Source organism: Triticum aestivum, chromosome 3D, assembly GCF_018294505.1.
Source record: "Triticum aestivum cultivar Chinese Spring chromosome 3D, IWGSC CS RefSeq v2.1, whole genome shotgun sequence".
Classification (NCBI taxonomy): domain Eukaryota; kingdom Viridiplantae; phylum Streptophyta; class Magnoliopsida; order Poales; family Poaceae; genus Triticum; species Triticum aestivum.
This window is the reverse complement of record NC_057802.1, coordinates 473,851,688-473,861,820: the sequence shown is the minus strand read 5'-3', so window position 1 is coordinate 473,861,820 and position 10,133 is coordinate 473,851,688.

The following is a 10,133-nucleotide window of genomic DNA, read 5'->3' as shown; positions in this document are numbered from 1 at the left end:
CTGTTTGCTCCATGGCCTAGAGGAGCAGCTCTATGTACTCCGGCGCGACTCCCTCGGGGAGTATCGCCGCCTTTTCGCTCTGTTGCAGATATTTGGCCATGGATGTCGCCGTCGCCGCTAGTTGGTCCTTGTTGTCAAACCAAGACTGTATCTCCAATATCTTAGCTAGCTTCACAGGGTCGTCGTCCGCGATCCTCACGTATCGGTTGTACTCCTCCATCGATCTACTTCTCCACAACACCTTCACTCGCCGATGGTGGTTTTTGAATGGAAGAGGAGAGGAGCAGCGCTGGTTTTGGATTAGAACGGGAGAGGAGCCATGCTGGTTTTGGACTGGAACATGAGGGGAGGGGCGGAGGTTTTGAAATGGAAGAGGAGAGGAGCGGCGCTGCATTTAGATTGGAACAGGAGAGGAGCAGCGGTGGTTTAAGAGGAGAAGAGCGGAAGAGTGGCGCTGGTCTTGGAAGTATTTTTTTTTTGTTGTTTTGCGTATTTTGGGTCAAAGTTTGACCACGTACTGTATTTGACAAGCAAAATGTGAATGCATGTCACCAAAAATTGTATCGTTTGGTTCGTATCTGAATGTACTTTCAAATTATATTATTTTTGCAACGTATAACATATATTTTATGTGCGAAAATCATGGTCAATTATGACCCGGAATAAAAGGGAGACTAGTTAATGTGGGGTCGCTTTCTTAATTGAAGGGTAAATTGATTTTGATTTTGATCCAGTCACAGCGCGCCGGCCCTCTCGTCCAATCCTAAATCGCTGCCGCACGCTCCTCTCCCTCTTCTCCATTGCAAAACCACCTCCTCTCCTCTCCATCATCTCCATTCCAAAACCACCGTCTCGCCTCTCCCTCTTCTGTTCTTCTCCATTGCAAAACCACCTCCTCTCCTCTCCATCATCTCCATTCCAAAACCATCGTCTCGCCTCTCCCTCTTCTGATCTTCTCCATTGCAAAACCACCTCCTCTCCTCTCCATCATCTCCATTCCAAAACCACCGTCTCGCCTCTCCCTCTTCTGATCTTCTCCATTGCAAAACCACCTCCTCTCCTCTCCATCATCTCCATTCCAAAACCACCGTCTCGCCTCTCCCTCTTCTCTATTGCAAGACCACCGTCTCTCCTCCCATCTTCCAAAGCTAGCACCGGACCACTCAGAAGGACATCTGTGGAGAGGATGCAGCAGCGAATCAGGCAGATCGCCGGTGGAGACCAGGCAAAGTTAGCCAGGTTGAAGGAGGTCCTTAGTTGGTTTGACAATGAGTGGGAGATTTCGAGGATGGTGCGGGCCATGTGGCAATGTATGCGAAAGAGCGAGACGGTGGAGATGAGGGCGGTGATGTACATGTACTCCTCGGCGGCAGTCACGCCGCAGTCCTCCGAGTTCATCGAGTATCTCCTCTGGGCGATGGAGCAGACAGATTCGCCCGAGGCGACAGTCAGGTGTGCCGTTCGTGAGGGTGCAGAGCCAGCCGGAGCCACAGGAGTATTCGTTCTCCCACTGCAAGAGGAGGCCGGATGGCGCGGCGTCGCTTCCCCGCCGTTCTCCACGGTTCCCTCGATGCTCGCCTCGTTTCAACGGCGGCCGTAGGGTTTAAGGTAAGCTTCGCACTAACCTAATCTTCCACCTGCTCATGCTTACAATCAGTGTGACAGCTAATGAAAATCATGCTTACAATCAGTCTCCGAGGACTACGCCAATCACCCTAAAATAGCTCTGGACCTTTGGGTCAAAGTTGTGACACAGTGTACAAATAAAAAAAATAGATTGGTGCTTCTTTCAGAAAAGAGTACTCCCTATAAAACTGCCAATATAAGCTACTAGTATTTGGATAGATGATTTGCTGCCGAGAAAGATCCATCCACAGAGAGTGCCACACATCCCAGTGGTGGTGGATGCCAATGCGTGCATGCAGCATGGTTGTTGTCGGTAATTTTTACGTGGCACACCTCACACTCTGCATATATGCCGGTTCCATACGTATATTTGTGCAGTTCCACCAAAATGCAGCTGAATAACCCTGTTTGCATAGATAATGAAAAAGTGTGATTACATTATAGTGGCACTAGTTGATGAAACACACAAAATAAATAGAAGAAAATATTGCGATAGTATCATAGTATGCCATGCTGCGAGGGCGAGATGGGCCCTGCGACGCCTCATACGGTACGCCTCATACTGGACATCGTCCCAAGTCTCCCAGATACACCTTCTACCAGTGATGAACATCAGTGTACAGCGGTAGTACAAGGAGGCGCCTTGAGACATTCAAATCTCTATTTTTGTACATATCAACTAAAATTAAGCACCCCAGTTCGCAGAAACGCTTAAACATTAACAATGGGACTAGTTGATGAAACATACATTAACAAAGAGAAGCACTTTCTTTACCTACATTGGAAATGAAATGATAGAGATGACACTCGCTCTATTTTAATTGTATTATTACTTAATTTTATCAGTGACACTAGGGTCGAGGAGGTGGCAAACGAGGTGTACCGTGCATCGCAAGGATGGAGGCCGGGGGTGCTTAGACTGGGATGCTCAAGCTGGCTCTTTCAGTCACCAACATGGATGATTCAATTCATGGGATCTTTTGGTGCAGTTCACCTAAAATGAAGCAATGTCCCGTGAGCTAGTAGCTTCTTCTTCATTTTTTTTAAGAAAAGGGCTCCAACCCCGGTTCCATTTCCATCAGAAAACGAAACCCACAGAGCTTCTTCTTCATTAGTTGCAATAAAATTGAGCAACATCAAGGTTGGTTATGAAGCTCCTGGAATGCTCAACTATAATTTGGATATCATTTGTGCAGTTCAACTAAGATCGAGCGTGAAATGTATATCTCTGTTTGCACAAAAAAAGGTGGAAAGGAGGGTTACTAACAAGTGATGAAACATGCATCAAATGAAAAGAAGCATGTTCCTTATCTGAATGGCAATCCTACAAGGACAGTAGCAATTTCTAAAGCACTGGCATTGCTAGATATTAGTGTGGGCATTAGGATTAACTATGACAACCGTTAAATATGACATTACTTTGGGCACGGGAGAGTAGGCGGACCAGGATAGTTGCATTTCTAACGAAAAGAACCAACTTATCTTAATGGGAAATTTTAGAAGGACATGTAAAGAAGTGCCATTGATTCATATTACTGGAGGCATTACATTGAAAACAACATTGGTTTAACGTGTCCTTACTTTTAACAGTGCGACTGCTACATTTTACCAGTGGCATTACATAAGAGTGGCTCAGGGCAACAAACATCAGAACATGATATCTGGGTTGGTCCCATTTTTGTTCGGTATAGCCACCTTATACTGTGAGAGGCTAGCAAATCTAGTGTTGGACTTACTCTGTTGACTTGTCCCCCAGTCCCACTTTCTTTCCTTTTTCAACCAATAGATCGGGTTTATATTGAGTTTGTACTGCGTTTCCCTTTATTTCCCTATTAGACCTAGAGACCAGTTGGATAGCCAGTGTCTGCTACTTTTCGCCCCCATTATTTCCTCTTTCGACCAAGTCCTAGATTCAGGTAACAAATCCTCCCCCACCCCCACCCCCTTTCTTCCTTGTTTGAACCAAGTAGTACTAGATTCGAGTGCATGAACTAGTTTTACCTCTTAAACATAAAAAATTAGGTGGTTTTCGAACAGCCGATCGATCCTATCTACGAGGGGGCCTGAGAAATAGTAAAAGATACAAATGCAGCAACGTCAGGAGCTCGGGAAGTAGAGCAAGGCCGGTTTCGAAGGAAGTTATACCTGATGGTCGCCAGGATGTCGCTAGGTGGGCGGCGGGAGGCCGGATCTGCCCACACTACGGCAGCGAGGAAGAAGGGGTCGGAGGCCCTCCCTCGCCAGCGGTGCTTGGGAGAGAACGGCAAGGCAGGCTGATCGGGACGCGCCCAACAGTGGGTAAGAGCCGTCGCCGAGGATGACCGCGTGAACGTTGCACCTTCTCACCTTCACCAGCGGAGAGGATCCGGCTGGATCTGTGACCAGTGGTGAGCAGAGAGAGAGAGAGAGTGTGGCCACCGCTGTCGTGTTTAGATCTGGAGAGGCCGAGACAGTGTGAAGAGAGCAACACTAGCAAGCAAGCGCGGAGGCTCCTGCCTATATAGTGGAGTAGTACTAGTTTTCTTTTGTCTACCGGAGCCGGCTTGACCTCATCAATGACTGTCGAGAAGTCTTCATGCACGTGGCCCGGAGGCGCAGTTGTCGTCATTTTGATCTGAAGCGCCGGATTATAACATATAACATGAAAAAATGCCACATGACAAGAAATCATAACCTCGCTGCCCAAAGGAGACAACATGAATCCTGACAGACAAACTAGACGAGGAACAAAGCTCAAATTAAAGATAAACTCATAGAAAGGGGTCCGTCGATAGATGTCCTAATTAGCATAGCCAGCTTGACCTAGATGGCAGCCTAGTAGTCACTGTTTGTGCATGTGCCCCCAATGACTAGCCCAACTCAGTTGTCACTGTTTAACCCTCGCAGTGATCCGAAGCACATGACACCTAATTTTGCGAGATGACAAGAAACCTTTTTTTAGATTTCTCACCACAACTACAGCCATGTACAACACAGCCTGCACGATATGTAGACGATAGCCAATCCAGGCGTGTCTGCTGGAGTCTGGTCACATGCATGGACGAACTGATCTTCCATGTCTTGCAGGGATAGTCCAGGCACCAACGTAGTACAACACTTCTCTAGTACTATCGCTCGTCTCCCTCTTATATTAAGTCACCCGACTTGCGGGGCCGGGGAGTGTGCCTATGGTCGGTTCTCAGTTACCGTCCCACATGTGTGTGCAAACGCAATATGACGCGCGTTCCATTCGGAGAGCAGCGTGCCAGACCGACCGACCGTCTGGGGTGCGATGCGAACGCGACGCGCGTGCTGTATACTCCGTACATGTGTACCGCCGTTTTCTAGACGCTTTGCTCCATGGCGCGGGCGCAATCCATGGATACAAAATTAGTATACTGTATACTATTTAAAAGTCGAGGACGGGGCTTTTCCTGCGCGGTAGGCGGTGGGGCAGTTCCGCCTAGTTAGTTCGACAGAGACGCGAGAAGACGAGGGAGACCCCTACCCTAGGGTGCCCTAGGTAGCTGTCGCACGCATCATTGTTTTCTCTTTTCTTTATGCTCTTGCGCCCTAGAGTGAAATGATGGTTGCTTCATCCGTCCAGCTTAATGCGGGAAAGGTGGGGCTTTGTGATTTGACCCCTCATCACTCATTTTCTACTACTGCGGCGCTACGACCGGGGTGCCTCCAATTCCAACCGCTGCTCCGAACTATAATTTGGTGCATTACACATGGAACAAGACGGTGGATGAGCCACATGTCGGCCAAAGGGGTCCTGTTAAGTGTGTCGCCATTTGGTGTGCGGACTGACCCTGCTTGAGTTGCTACGCCAACACGACAGGAGCAGCCTACCACTTGGTTTTGCTCTTGGTGAATCCCGACTATATTGATCTAAAAAGATACGTGTTGAACTACCCTCTCCGTCTCGTTTTTTTATTTTTAGGCGTCTCGGTTTATACGGCCTGCACGTAGTTCAAGGTCATCCATTTGAATAACTAAATATGAGTTACTATGTCACAAAAAGTATATCATTGGATTCTTAAGTGGATGTAGTTGTATTTAAAAGTCGATGGCGGGGCTTTCCTGCGCGGTAGGCGGGGCAATTCCCCCTAGTCGGTTCGACAGAGACGCGACAAGACGAGGGAGTAGGCTGCTGCAAACGTAGGGCTGTGTGATTTGGCAGCGAGTTACTGCTGGACAGGTGGGGCCCCGTGATTTGACTTGTCATTATCATTTTAACTGCGGCGCTACGACCGGCGTAAGTCTCCCGATTCCTGACCACCTCCATACAGGTGCCTCTCCCAATGCTCCACCATGTAGTAGAGGCTGGCTCTTGCATGAGAGCCCACTTCTCCACTTTTTCCTTGCCTCTCTTTCCTCCACATATGCAAAAATGCCATGTAAAGCGCACTATTGTACTTACTTTTACTTGCTCCTACAGGTGCTTAAGCTTGCCACATAGGCATAAAGTCTGATGTGGCAAGTTAATCTAGAAGAGAGAGACTAGTTGGTGACCCAAGGAAGAAACGGTGCTAAGCGCGTGTACCTAGGTGAAAAGACAATTTTGAGTCTATAGCTAATTAAATGAAGCAAACCAAGCAACACCATTTCATTGGAAGAGGTCACTCCTTGGAAAATGCAATAAATACTAGTACTCCCTGTGTCCCATAATATAAGAACGTTTTTGGCACTACACTAGTGTCAAAAACGTTCTTATATTATGGGACAGAGGGAGTACGAAGAAAGAGATAGAGAGGAGTAAAAAATTACACTTATAGCCAACCTTATAGCCAACCTTGTTGTAGTATGAGTGACTAAGTGATGACTATGTATGACATGCCAACATCAGATAGCCTAACACACCGTGTTAAATCTCCAAGGGCGCGACCGCGCGAGCGACGTGATGGTCGTGGTAGGCGCGACCATGATACGGGCTGCTGGCAGCCCTTGGATCTGAGATCAAACGGTCGCATGCTAAGTTGCTGAAAATTTGCAGAATAACCCTCCAGGATAGGATATTCACCCATAGGTCTAGAATCACGCCATGCAACCATTCGATCTCAGATCCAAGGGCTCTCGGAAGCCCGTATCATGGGAGAATGGAAAGCCACTACCCTGCCGTTCGCACGCTAGTAGTTCGCTCCTACTCGTCCCCGCACATCCTTCAATACTACGGCAGTTCGCTCCTAGTCGTCCCGTCCATTCACATTACGGCAGTTCCACTAATCCTAACCCTCCTCCCAAATCCATGGCGTCCCAAATCTCCACGATCGGCGGTGAGTACAAGGTTAGAACCATCACCGGCGATGAGTTCGACGTCATCTACACCCGTTCTTCCGCGACGGTGAAAGGATGCCTTTCTCGCTTCAGACGCATGTTCAAAGACTCAGATGATGAGTGGGTCGCTGGGCTAGATGTTGAGTACACCACAGTCCTGGGACGAGAGAAGGATCTAAAGGACGAAGAGAGGAAGAACCCCGCCGTGATCCAGGTTGTGTGCATGACTTATGCTTGGTCTACCACATATGCCATGCCGACGTTGAGTGCCAGGATTTTAAGGACTTCCTTGAGAGCAACCTAGTCAAATTCGTTACTGTAGACTTTGGTAACGACAAAGAAGTCCTGCGTCGGATAGGCCTCGTTGTAGGCAACACCTTCGACCTCCAGAAGAATCAGCTGGTGTCCTCTCGTCAGCCTTCAATGCTGACCCTGGCAGGAGCCATGGTTCATCCTTCGTACGGTAAACTGGAGAAACCTCCATACACATTTCATCGTCATGCATGGCAGCGGAATGTACTAGATATAGACCACATCCACTACGCTGCAATGGATGGCTACCTTTGCTTCAATATCTACAACGGTTGGATGAAGAGCAACAGCCAAGTGTGCGGTTCAAGCAAAGAAGTATCGGCCAAGAGGAAGAGGGACAAGGACGAAGTCGAGGACATGGACGAGGACTCCGAGTAAGGTGGCAGTGTTGTTGCTCATGGTGGTTCTAATGGAGTGTCTACCGGAATAGTTGCAAAGTTTAATTTTAGGTGTGTTTAATTTAATTTGAGGGGTGTGTTGTGCTGAGCCCCCAGCAGAACTATGTTATGTTTCTTCTCGTTACTTTAACTCTTCAGTACGTACATACTAGTATTTCTTACATTTCATCTTTTAGTTGGTATAGTACTACCACTCGTTTCTTCACATTATATACATACAATATATATGGCCAACATCATATAGCCAGCAGTTTAGTTGTCAAAGAATTTCAGGGTGCTTAGTTTTGCCAAAGAATTCCAGGATGCTTAGAGGGTGCTTGGATCCATGGGACTCATTTTAGTCTGACTAAAAATAGTCTCTTTAAGAGGCTAAAGTTCCAAGCACCCCTGACTAAAGAGGGGCTAAAATTTTTAGTCAGGGGTATCCCTACTAAAATGAGGATTAGTCCTCTCTCTACTCATTTAACTCCTCTCCTTTAACACAGATGAGTTCTGGATTGGAGGGTTTGGAGGATAATAAATGCTCATTAACTTGATTTTATCCTTCTTAGTATTTGGATCCAAGCATGGGTGAGGCTAGCATGTTTTAGTCCCACTACTTTTAGTCATGGGACTAAAACGTATCCAAGCACCCTCTTAGTTTTATTTGAGGGGTGGGTTGTGCTGGACACCATTATTGTGACTAGCCTTTTTAATAGTACTATATACATAATGTGGCGACGAGCGCTCTCTATATGTACCACCTTTTTTTAATTTCAAGTTTTGCTCCATGGCGCAATCCATCGATACTACTGCTGTACAAAAGTATACATTTTTTAAAAGGCTAGAGGGCGGGGCAGTCTAGCTTGGTCGGTTTCACGAGAGGCGAGGGCCCTTGTGATTTGATGGCTCATTACTGCTAGAAGGCGGGGCCTTGTGATTTGACTGCTCGTATAAATGCGCTGATGACCTGATCGAGGAGGAGCAAAGAACCGTGTGGTATACTCAAGTTTTCCACTGGAGTAGTACTGCTATGGAGGAGCACGAAACACGGCAGCCCAGTGCCATATGGCGATAAAAATGATCTAATTTGCTAGTCATCTCATTGTTAGCATTGTTCTATTCATTCCCTCAAAAAAACATTGTTCTATTCATGCCTCGTAGAGAACGTGACACGTGCGACGAAACACCCGAAGCAAAAGATGAAACACAGGAGCAAAAGAAGAAGGAAGATTATCACCCCAAATGATCTAATTCGCCGCGGAGTCGTAATTGCTTCTTCATCGCCTCCACGACCTCCATCTCCTTGCGCGTCTCCTCCGCCATCTTCTTCATTCTGTCCATGACGCGGGATTTCTCGACGCGAGCCTTAATCATCTGTTCCACGGCCGCATTACGTACCTTGACAGTAGCCGGGTGCTCGATGCGGAGCTTCGCCAACTCCTCCTTCTGTTCCATGACGAGGGCCTGCAGCATCTTCATCGAGGAACTACTATTCTCATGCAGCTTCTTCCAACGGCGTTCTTCTCCTTCAACAGGTCGATCTCGTGGCAGAGCTTCGCCTTCTCCTCCCGAAGTCGCGGGATTTCGCCGGTCGCCTTCTTCTCCGAGGCAATGCTCTTCTTCAGTAGCATCACCAAGCCGGCGGTCAACTCCCCCTGCTGATTGAGCTCAGCCGGCATGTCGTCGAGGCTCTCCTTCAGCAACTCCATCAAGCCTTGGATGAACTCCTTCTGCTTATTGAGCTGATCGGGCATGCCGTCGAGGGATAACGACTCCAGCTCCGCCGGCTCGGCATGTTCGCCTCCGCGGCTAGGGCGCTCCTGGGAGCCATCGCCTGCCCGTGAGAGATCTTTCGAGGTCTCTGCGTGGCGGCGAGCCCTCTTTTTTTTTCTGCAACCTTGGTTGCCGCTCCCTTGTTACGAGTAGTTCTCGACCTAGAGCTCTGCTCACCGGCCATGGCAACGACGGATGAAGAAGAAGCACTTATGAGGAGGAAAGGTAGAGTAATTTTCGGTTAGGTAGTTCCCCTTTTTATAACCTAAGTACTAGCACTAGTACTAATACCTGCATAGTGGGAACACGTTCAAGTTTGGTACGTACTAGTAGGTGTGAGCAGGCTTTCGAATGTGATGGGAACAAGGTAAAGATTAATTGATGGTTTTGGTTTCGAGGCCCGAAACGGCTCCCGATGAGTTTAGCGGAACATAAATTTCAAGTACTACACTGCTCAAATGCGTAAATATTATGTTACTATCAAAAATTGGCACAAAATATGAAGGAGACCAATGGAAGTAGTACTAGCAATCCACGATTTAACTACTCGCATGCGCGCAGTGGAGTAATAATGTCTTTCTTCCGCCCTCACGTCCACTCAATTTGCATGCGCTGTAATAATTGACCATCAATGAAGTGAACGACTTTACACGCGTCAAATTATCACATGAGGTGGATCTTGGTACAAAATTGCGTCCGCCCGTGTACCCGCGTGTGCGTGCGAGGGAATGAGTGCGTGCGTGTGCGTGCGAGGGAATGAGTGCGTGCGTGGCGTGCGTGCAC